The following is a 12,017-nucleotide window of genomic DNA, read 5'->3' on the forward strand; positions in this document are numbered from 1 at the left end:
TCGTATATGTATTGGTCGAGATTAATCTTGACCCATGGTACCGGTGTTGTCAAATGACGTGTTGCGTACATAAAGTACCGGTGTTGTCAAATGACGTGTTGCGTACAAACATGGGATCTTATGATTAATCTTCTCGTATTGTTTACGGGTGATCCTGAACCATATAAAATTGAATTATAAGTACATATATATAAAATATCATGTTATCTTAGAAATATGTGGTTTATATCATTTTTTTCCAATTGATCCCGTAGTTGAAATGATCTAGGATAACCAATTTTGTTTCGGTCATAGTTTCTTCGTTACAAATCCGTTTTCGTTGATTCAAATTGCCATCTTCTTGGATCGAGTTCTTCTTTAAGACTATGAACTGTAAATACCTTGGTTTGTATTCAAAATCATACGGCATAAGTGAAACATTAGTGAAACATATGAAGTTAAACATTTTTGTTACAACAAAATCATTTAATGACCATTTTTCTAAAAATACTTATACTTTGAAAAACCAAGTTTTACCTTGTTAAATTAGTATATACATAAGTTATATTACAGGTCTTGAAGTATTTTAAAAGTTAAGTTAGAAGGATCTATTTAGTTTGCAAACAAGTTTGAAAACATTCAAACTATGTTCTTGTTGTTAAACTTTTGTACCACAAAATAAGATAGCTATATATATATGAATCGAATAAGGTTATGAACATAGATTCTACCTCAAGTTCCTTGGATAAGTTTGCTGTAAAAGAGAAGTAAGAAGCTAGAATCAAAAGGGTGATAGAAGTGGATGAAAGATTGGTAGTAAGTTGGTGTTCTTGGAGGGTTTTCTTGAAGTGTTTTTGTATGGTTTTCTTATGGTGTTTTAGTATGGTTTTTGAAGCTAGATCTTTATGGAACTTTGCTGGATTGTTATGGAGTTTAGAGAGTAAGAAAGAGTGTGTGTTTTTAGTTAAGAGATTGAAGTAAAAATGAATCAAAAATGATGATACATATATACTCCTAAAAATGTGATCTTTAAGGATAACATGACAAAATTCTAGTTTGTATTTTTGTAATTAGTCTTGCAATGATTCAAAAGTAATTACCTTATACATAAGGCATGAATAAGGGCTGGTTAGGTGGTGATTTGATGTGTATATACCAATAGTAAATACGTATAGAAGCTAGGTATGATACGAGTACAAATACTCTAAATATACGTATAGAAATTTTGTGAAAAATGGAATGAGGATTCAAATATAGCTATCTTTTGTGAATACACTTATATGATTTTATGTATTTAAGTTCTTAAAAGTGATTAAATACATTACTTATACAATATATGTATAAACATTATAGTCTTAAGTATTTAAGTCAAATAACGTTACGTATTGTTATCGTTTTGAAAACTTAAGTTAGTAGTTTCAAAATACACATATAACTTGTTGTTATTAATACAAAATGAGATATTAAAACATTCATTAATCATGTTAAATATGTATATATACATATATATACACAAACATATAATTATCATATATTGTATAGTTCGTGATATCATTGGTCAAACTAGACGGTCAAACGTTGTGTAAAATTCTTTTCGGAAATATAAATCTCGACAATTTGGATTGCTTATCATGTTGGCAAGGTTTAATTTATGTAAATATTAATCTTATAAGTATAGTATGATCGAAAAAGTGCGGGTCGTTACAAATACACTCCTAGAAAAGGATGCTCCATTCATCTTTTCAGATGAGTGTATCAAATCTTTTAATATTCTTAAAGAGAAACTCACTAATGCGCCGATTATGATAACACCAAATTGGAATTTACCGTTTGAACTTATGTGCGATGCAAGTGATTTTGCAATGGGAGCTTTTTTAGGACAAAGGATTGAAAAACGATTTTAACCTATATATTATGCTAGTAAGACGTTACAAGGAGCACAAACGAACTATACAACTACTGAAAAAGAACTCCTTGCTATTATCTTTGCTTTTGACAAATTTCGATCATATCTCGTTCTAGCTAAAACGGTAGTCTATACTGACCATTCTGCTCTTAGATACCTATTTTCGAAACAAGATGCCAAACCACGATTAATCCGTTGGATCTTACTCTTACAAGAGTTCGATATTGAAATTCGAGATAAAAGAGGAGCAGAAAATCTCGCCGCTGATCATCTTTCTCGTCTTGAAAATCCCGAATTAGAAGTTCTAAATGAATCGGCCATACAAGACAACTTTCCTGATGAATATCTATTGAAGATAGATTATAATGAAATACAATGGTTTGCAGACTATGCAAACTACTTAGTATGTGGATTCCTTGAAAAAGGATTATCGTACCAAAAACGAAAGAAATTCTTTAGTTATATAAAACACTATTTCTGGGAAGATCTACATTTGTTTAAAAGTTGTCCCGATGGAATAATACGCCGATGTGTATTTGGAGATGAAGCTAGTAAAATTTTAAACCATTGTCACACAGGACCAACAGGAGGGCATTATGGGCCTCAACTAATAGCAAGAAAAGTTTATGATGTTGGATTCTATTGGCCTACAATTTACAAAGACGCACACCTTCTTTGCAAATCCTGTGATGCTTGTCAAAGGGCTAGAAAAATAAGTCAACGTGATAAAATGCCACAAAATGTCATTCAAGTATGTGAAGTATTTGACATTTGGGGTATTGACTTTATGGGTCCATTTCCAAAATCTCATAATAATCGCTACATTCTCGTTGCCATAGATTATGTATCTAAATGGGCGGAAGCAGAAGCTCTCCCAACTAACGATGCACGAGTTGTAGTCAACTTTTTAAAACGTCTTTTTGCAAGGTTTGGAACACCGAAAGCTTTAATAAGTGATCGGGGTACTCATTTCTGTAATAATCAACTTGAGAAAGTTCTTAAAAGATATGGAGTAACTCATAAAATCTTCACCGCTTATCATCCACAAACAAGTGGACAAGTTGAAAATACCAACCGAGCTTTAAAACGTATTCTAGAGAAAACCGTAGGATCAAATCCGAAGGAATGGTCCATTAAGTTGGAGGATGCACTCTGGGCTTTTAGAACAGCCTACAAAACTCCAATTGGAACCACACCTTTTAGACTCGTTTACGGAAAAGCATGTCATCTTCCAGTAGAAATTGAACACAAAGCATTTTGGGCTTTGAAGACATGTAATCTTGATTTACATGAAGCTGGACGTCTACGGTTAAGTCAATTAAACGAATTAGAAGAATTAAGACAAGAAGCATACGAAAATTCGTTAATCTGTAAGGAAAGAACGAAGAAATGGCATGATAAAAGAATCAGAAGTTCAAAAGAATTTAAAGAAGGAGATAGAGTTCTTCTTTTCAATTCACGATTCAAGCTATTTCCTGGAAAATTGAAATCAAGATGGTCTGGACCATTAATAGTCAAAAGAGTTTTCCCATACGGAACTATAGAATTAATAAATTCAAATGGGATTGAATTTAAAGTTAATGGTCACAGAGTTAAACATTACATAGATAGTCCAATGGAAGTTGACAACGAAGTTAATCACAATTTCGATACCACGGCTAACTAAGTGTGGGGAGAATCAAGTATTTAAAGGATAATATGTATTTCTGTTAGAGTTAGATTTTTTATTTTCGTGTAGTTCTCGAAAATGGAACCCGAATGGTCTTTCCCTAGTAGACCCTAAAGAACTAGTCTTCTCCCCCCATTCTGAATTTTTATTTTTTTTAGGTTTTTACGAAATGAAGACTTCCTGTGAACTAAACCATGGTCTAATGCTACACGCTTTGATCACTAAACGTAATAATGACACACTTCCAAGTGAAATAGTATCATTAATCAGAGGTAAATTGGACGGAGTAAGAAAAGAATCCAGATGCGAAGATAATAAGTTACAATTTGGTAAAGGAAAATCAAAATCTGCAGCAAAAAGAAGAGCACGACACCTTGAAAAATGTCACAAATGCGGAAAATGGTCACATGAAGGTAAATGTTCAAATAATCAAACTTATTCAAACACCGAATTTGTTACTTTATGCAGAGATGGATCGTTCATATGTTTAGAAGAAAAAACATTAAATGCTCGAGGTTACGCCTATGTAGCCATGGAAAATCAATTAGTCCGACTATCTTATGAGTGAGCTAGAGCATATCACTAAGAAATATATTTCACAGGTAAGTCTGTATAGTTTTTATTTTTATTTTTATTTTTAACTTTTTGATAATAAACACTAATTTGTTCGCTATAAAGTATTAAATTGGTATTCAATAAAATTAGGTCTTGCGATCGAAATGATTGATATCATACAAAAATTTATTACATCACTGCGAAATTTACCGTTTATTCTTAAGGTATAAATATCTTTAATCAATCAACTCAAAATATTTCAAAAATTCGTCATGAGTTAAATTAGGTCATGGAACCGAAATTACTTTACCGAAAAGAGGGGCGCATATTTTTGATAATATTTGATTGATTAAAGTGGGATAAAAGCCAAAAAGATTTTTAATTTTATTTTTACCATGTTTTTATAAATTAATATTAATTTAATATTGTAAAACTTATTTAAAATTGTAAATATTTGAAAAAATTAATCTTTTTAATATAAGTTTGTATGTATAAAAATAAAAATATAATATAAGTTTGGTGTGAATTTATAATATGAATTTTTAATTAAGTTTGGTGTGAATTTTTAATTTTATGCATTTTAAATTTAAGTTTGGTGTGAATTTAAAAACAAAAATTTACTTTATTTTGCTAAGTTAAAAATATGATTTTTAAAATTCGTCGTAAGTTGAAGACTAGGTCATTGAACCGAAATTGCTTCACCCGAGGGAGGGACGAGAGCTTTTATTATCATTATTTTTAATCTTATTGAATTAAAGTATGCCAAAAACATTAAAAAAAAAACCTAAAAATCTTTACTTTTAAAACCGCGCTTTGAATTGACAAATTTTAAAATTTTGTCGAGGGACAGACTAGGACATCGATCCGAAACACCCTCGCTCCTAAAGGAAAACAAAATTTTTAGAATTTAATTAATTATATGTTTTATAAAGTATAAGGTTGTTTAAAAAAAAAAAAAAAAAAACCCTGAAATCATTGTAGCCGGGTAGCCATGCGATTGCATGGGATTCTCACTATCCCTCCATGCGATCGCATGGAGAGTAAAACCAGGTCTGGTACAAATAGCCAGCGAGCTGTTCTTCATCCATAAACACATACACATATACGAAAAACACTCAAAACCTCACCAAATTTCATCATTTTTCTACCGTAATTCGTCATTTTTCTTGTTCTAATCATGCCTAGATTCTCATTCTTCAGCAAAAAGGTAAAAATTACACCCCTAAACTCATAAATTTCCTAGTTTTTGTGATAATTACCAATATTTTACCTAATGCAATTTTGTTAATTTCTAGTGTAATTAGTGTTAAATTGTTAGTATTTTATGCATGTATAACCTAGATTGATGCTATTTAACATGATTTGAAGCCAAAAACTTCAAAATTTTTAGAAATCTAGGGTTTGTGTTCTTGAGCAATTTGGGGCTTTTTGATATAAACAGGTTATGGCCGATTTTTGTCATGAATTATTGCTAAATTGAGTAGTGTAACATGTTTAGGTAGTTAAATGATCCAAACATTGATCCTAAACATGATTTTTAGAGATTAAAGTGGACTTTTTAAGTCCAAAATTCATGAACTTGATTAATTTGATATATTTGCTATTTAAGACTTGTTTAATTGTTAGTAATGACTATTTTGACATGTTATTCGAGTTAAATGCTTATGAACTTTGTCTACATTTTCATATGTGCTTATTTGGAAAAGTGTAGAATTAAAATTGTGAAAATGTGTATAAGTTTAATTTTGATTTAACATGTTATTGTGATTGTTTTAAGTTGTTATTTTGATAACACTAATGCATATTTAGATGCACAAATTTTGTGTTTAATTTGTTTTGCAGAAAGCCGATACTGGAGGTTCAGGAGCATCATCATCTAGACGACCAGCACCAGCACCAGAACCAGAACCAGAAATGCAATATGCACCTGAACAACAACCACAACAGGAACCACAACAACAGCCTGATCATCACGTACCTTATTATGATCCGGTACAGTTTGTTGATGAATTCATAGTATTCCCGATGAGACCGCCAGTAGAATTCCCAACAATTCCTGAGCACACTCTACATCCTAATCTGAGATTTGATAGAAGATGGAGAGATTACGAGACATATCAAAGGAACAAATTCAAATTGGTAACAAAAAATGTAGAGGTGCCAAGGGTAATCGATTGGGCCCCTTTGGAAACGGCCCATCTAGCTGACCGTGTTAGACAACTTTTGGTTCAAAGTATGGCAGTTCTTCTTTTACAGATTGGGAACGTCTTTTCACCATTCGTAGACCTGTATATAAGGAATGGTGAGTTGAGTTGATGAGTACTGTATAACTTGATACAAATATAGTTAGAATAGATGATAGAAGATTTCTTAGGTTTATCCTTGACGGTAGGATGTACAGAATGTCCATGCTGGACATGGCCAGGGCTTTACAGATATATACTCCTGGTGAGTTGCTACTACCCGATTGTACAAACTTGATTCATTATGGTGAAAGGGTAGATAGCAACTTTAACGCTGACGCCATTTGGAGGCGTATGTCACATTTTGATGTTTTTACACGAGCAGGAGGACACTCCTATACACATATTGAAAGAGCCGAGCTTCGTATTATTCATAGATTTTTGGCTAACTCGATTACACAGAGAGGTCACAATAAAGAAAAAATTACCTTACATGATTTATTCTACCGAAAGTGTATTCGGGATCCTAGAAGCTTTGTCAATATCCCTTACTGTGTTGCTTTTTATTTATCTAAAATGGTAGAGGGAATGCAGGACGGGAGTATAATAGGAGGAGATATTTTTGTTACTCTCATTGGAGAGTATTTAGGTGTTGATAGGAACCAAGGGGGTCCATTATAGCTTTGTAGAGAACAGGTTGAGCCCTTAGGATTGAAAGTTTATGTGGGTGCTAAGGTATTGAAAAGTAGACGTAACCAGGCAATACCCTATGAGGGACCTCATCCACAGGTAGAAAGGGGCTCAGACGAGGAAATGGAGGAAGCGGAAGACATTAGGGATGTCTTTCGAGATGCTATTCTTGACGTCCACGTTCGTATAGAGGAGGAATCAATGACGAATGCGGCCAGACATAGTATGTATGAGCAGTGGAACTCCGAGCGAGTATACGAGGATTATAGGCGATGCCAACACGATAGCTGGTTAGTTCATCAGCACTAAATCATGAGCCAACTATCATATCAGGTACCAAATAACTATGTACCTACTCGACCTGCTTATTTTCCGCCACACAGCCCCGATATCCGACCACCCTTTAACCGGTATGACTATAACCAAGCCTATCAGAACACCTATAACCAACAATGGAACCCACCTGATGAGATGAACTGAAACCCATATCCAGACTGATTTAGTTCCATTTGGTTATTTTTATGATTTTTATGTTTTTATCTTTTGACCTTTTCATGTTTAAACTTATGTTATTGGATATATTTGTGTAATTTTTATCATTTTTATTATTATTGTGTACTAATATTTCACATTTAGGATTTGAAAGTGGGATATTAAGTCCCATTTCAAATTGCCATGCATGTTTATATTTGTATGTATGTATATTGTCGATTGTACAAAACAGGGTAAAACAGCGCATTTTCAAAGACTGGCATTAAGTTCAGCAAAAGCTACTAATTTTGACGACAAGATGACAAATAAATGTGATGTAACAACAGACGGAATGAACAAATGATATGCACCATTTATCATTCAGCAAACAAACGCCAATATGTTTGGAAACTTTGGTAAAATTTAATCATTTCTACGCTAATCACCCTCAATAATTTAAATTGTTACCGAATTCTTGCAAATGAGGGCATTGCAAAATCTTAAGTGTGGGAAGGGGTTAAATTCATTCGGATTTTAAAATTTTTACTTTATACACTTGGTTACCATTAGAAATACTAGTAAAGCAGTAGTTGTATTAGAATCTAGTGCTCTCTGATAATAAAGAACAGCCCTAGTCTTATATACTGACTACCCAATTCTAGTAAAATTTTTCAAAATTTTCAATTAAATAAATTCAAAATCATGTTTATACAAATTTATGAACGATAAAACTAGGTATTAACACCGAAATTATTGTTACCTCGGAAAGGACATAAATTGAGAAACAAACCAAAATGTTAAAATTCATTTAAAATGGAATAGAGGACAATAAAAAGGAAAATAAAAGCCAAGTGTGGGAAAATTTACCAAGTTATTTTAAACATATGTCACATATTTCTGTAACAAATAATTAAAGATACTTTTGCTTTGGACTAAACTAAACAGTTTTACCCGATTTACTGTAAGAAAGATGGATCTACACGATGAATCAATTCCATCATTAAAAGGAAGTAAAGTCTTCCGAAAAAGAAACGCGCTTTTTGATTTAGGTCATGAAGTTGTCGTCCAGACCAGCTGTAGGTTGATGAAAAATCTAGAAAAGTCATCTCTAAAATCAGCAGGAAATCCACGGACCTCAGCATAAAACAGGGTCGCCAAGGGGTCAGACTTATCCTAACCATGAGAGGATCTGTCTCGTAAAATGGGGAGGACGCCGTGCAAATTAGCTGGATAAGACTAATGAATCAGATACCCAGAAAGGATAATTTCCTTAAAGATCAAAAATCAGCTTTTAAGACTGATATTACTCAATCCTAGAGATTGACCTTAAAGATTGAGAATTCAAACTCATGAAATTCAATGATATCTAAACTCGAGCTTGAACGAGAAAATATTTTGATCAAATTATAAACCGATTTGTTTTCTGAAAACCCATTTTCAATGCGTTCATTACCATTGAACGTAAAATCCTAGGAATTCAACTGGAATTCATTAGGTCACCTGAACCAAATCGGGTGTCAACCGTAAGAACGGTGGTTGCATAACATGGTCAAAGACAGGACCTTGTGCCAGACCGAAAAATTATAAGGGTGAGCTTTACTATTGCTCCTACAAAGGATAGTAATTGCGTCCGAAACGTTATAGACCATAATTAAAAGTATGTCAGGGGACATTGCCTTAACAGTTGCTTGTTCAACGCTTTCCTTTATAACCGGACGGTAGTTTACCGAAAGGTAATATTCGGAACAAGTAAACTGGACGTGTTGCTTTCCCAATACAAGGTTAGCAAGTGGGTGACACAAAACTGCAAGTTTTGAGCTAAAATTTTCAAATCTAAAACCCACCAAACCCACAAAAATATTTTGCAAACACCGGTGAAGGGTTATTTCGGAAAACTTATCTAGGGTAAAAGCTAGATTTAATTTTCAAAAAGATCAAATGTTTTCATAAAGATCCAATTTCCTTAATGGATCTAAATTTTATAGTCATGTGGGACTGCAAACCACATCGTTACTACCATTGTTTATACCGCCGTAAAGAAATCACTGATGTACAAAGTGTGAAGAATAAAGAAGTGATTCTAGTATTTCAAGACTATATTGCTTGAGGACAAGCAATGCTCAAGTGTGGAAATATTTGATAATGCTAAAAACGAACATATATTTCATAGCATTATCCCTCAAGAAAGACAAGCTTTTAGTTGAAATTGTTCTATTTACAAGTGATATTCGTTTAAATAATAAAAGGTGAAGACAAAAGACAGATTCGACGAATTGAAGACGCAAATGACCAAAAAGCTCAAAAGTACAAAATACAATCAAAGAGGTTCCAATTATTGATAAGAAACGTCTCAGAATTACAAGAGTACAAGATTCAAATCGCAAAGTACAAGATATTAAATTGTACGCAAGGACGTTCGAAAATCCGGAACCGGGACCAGAGTCAACTCTCAACGCTCGACGCAACGGACTAAAAATTACAAGGCAACTATGCACATAAATATAATATAATATTTAAATAATTCTTATAATTATTTATATATTATATTTATTTAATTAAAACGTCGACAAACAAGAAAACAAGGATTTTGAGCTGTCACCTACCACCATGCGATCGCATGGCCTGGAGGCACAAAAGCCATGCGATCGCATGGCCAACTTTTTCAGTTCACATGCCCTATAAAAACGAGTGTTTGGTGCACCATATATCCATCCTAAAATCTATCTCTCTCTCAATATATACGTAAATAAATATATATATATATACACATATACATATATATATATATATACATATATATATATATATACATATATATATATATATAATTTATATTTTAATTTTAATTTTAATTTTAAATCCTAATAATAAGGGTATGTTAGCAAATGTTGTAAGGATGTAAGTCAAAATTCTGTCCGTGTAACGCTACGCTATTTTTAATCATTGTAAGTTATGTTCAACCTTTTTAATTTAATGTCTCGTAGCTAAGTTATTATTATGCTTATTTAATCCGAAGTAATCATGATGTTGGGCTAATTATTAAAATTGGGTAATTGGGCTTTGTACCATAATTGGGGTTTGGACAAAAGAACGACACTTGTGGAAATTAGACTATGGGCTATTAATGGGCTTTATATTTGTTTAACTAAATGATAGTTTGTTAATTTTAATATAAAGATTTACAATTGGACGTCCCTATAAATAACCATATACACTCGATCGGACACGATGGGCGGGGTATTTATATGTACGAATAATCGTTCATTTAACCGGACACGGGAATGGATTAATAGCCACTAGAATTATTAAAACATGGGTGAAATTATGTACAAGGACACTTGGCATAATTGAAAACAAAGTATTAAAACCTTGGGTTACACGCAGTCGATATCCTGGTGTAATTATTAAACAAAGTAATAAAACCTTGTTACAGTTTAAGTCCCCGATTAGTTGGAATATTTAACTTCGGGTATAAGGATAATTTGACGAGGATACTCACACTTTATATTTATGACTGATGGACTGTTATGGACAAAAACCAGACGGACATATTAAATAATCCAGGACAAAGGACAATTAACCCATGGGCATAAAACTAAAATCAACACGTCAAACATCATGATTACGGAAGTTTAAATAAGCATAATTCTTTTATTTCATATTTAATTTCATTTATTTTACATTTAATTGCACTTCTAATTATCGCACTTTTATTTATTGTCATTGTATTTAATTGCACTTTTAATTATCGTACTTTTTAATTATCGCAATTTTATTTTATCGCACTTTTATTTATCGCAATTTCATTATCGTTATTTACTTTACGCTTTAAATTTAGTCTTTTATTTATTTTTAATATTTTACATTAGGTTTTAACTGCGACTAAAGTTTTAAAAATCGACAAACCGGTCATTAAACGGTAAAAACCCCCCTTTATAATAATAATATTACTTATATATATAATTGTATTTTTTTTTATATAGCATTAAGCTTTGTTTAAAGATTCCCTGTGGAACGAACCGGACTTACTAAAAACTACACTACTGTACGATTAGGTACACTGCCTATAAGTGTTGTAGCAAGGTTTAAGTATATCCATTCTCTAAATAAATAAATATCTTGTGTAAAATTGTATCGTATTTAATAGTATTTTCTAGTAAAAATAAAGCTATTTTATATACACCTCGCATAACATCATATATATATATATATATATATATATATATATATATATATATATATATATATATATATTCTTTTTTACAAAGTGATAAATATAATATTAACTTAGTCGTAAAATGTTTGATTTAAAATAATATATTTTGATAACCAACGAGACATTGATTTATAGAAGCAAAGGACCACAACACTCAAATGTAAATGTTATACTTTGGGTAATATAGTCTATCGATGATTAAGTCTAATTATTGATAAAGGTACACGTCGCGTAAAGTAAAGTGCAAGTTTTCTAAGCGTACGATAATGCGTTCGAGAAACCGAAATCGGGACTTAAGTCGAGTGACAACGTACGAGTCATCGGAACTAAAGTTACAAATTAACTATA

The sequence above is a fragment of the Rutidosis leptorrhynchoides genome, chromosome 2 (assembly GCF_046630445.1).
Source record: "Rutidosis leptorrhynchoides isolate AG116_Rl617_1_P2 chromosome 2, CSIRO_AGI_Rlap_v1, whole genome shotgun sequence".
Lineage (NCBI taxonomy): Eukaryota > Viridiplantae > Streptophyta > Magnoliopsida > Asterales > Asteraceae > Rutidosis > Rutidosis leptorrhynchoides.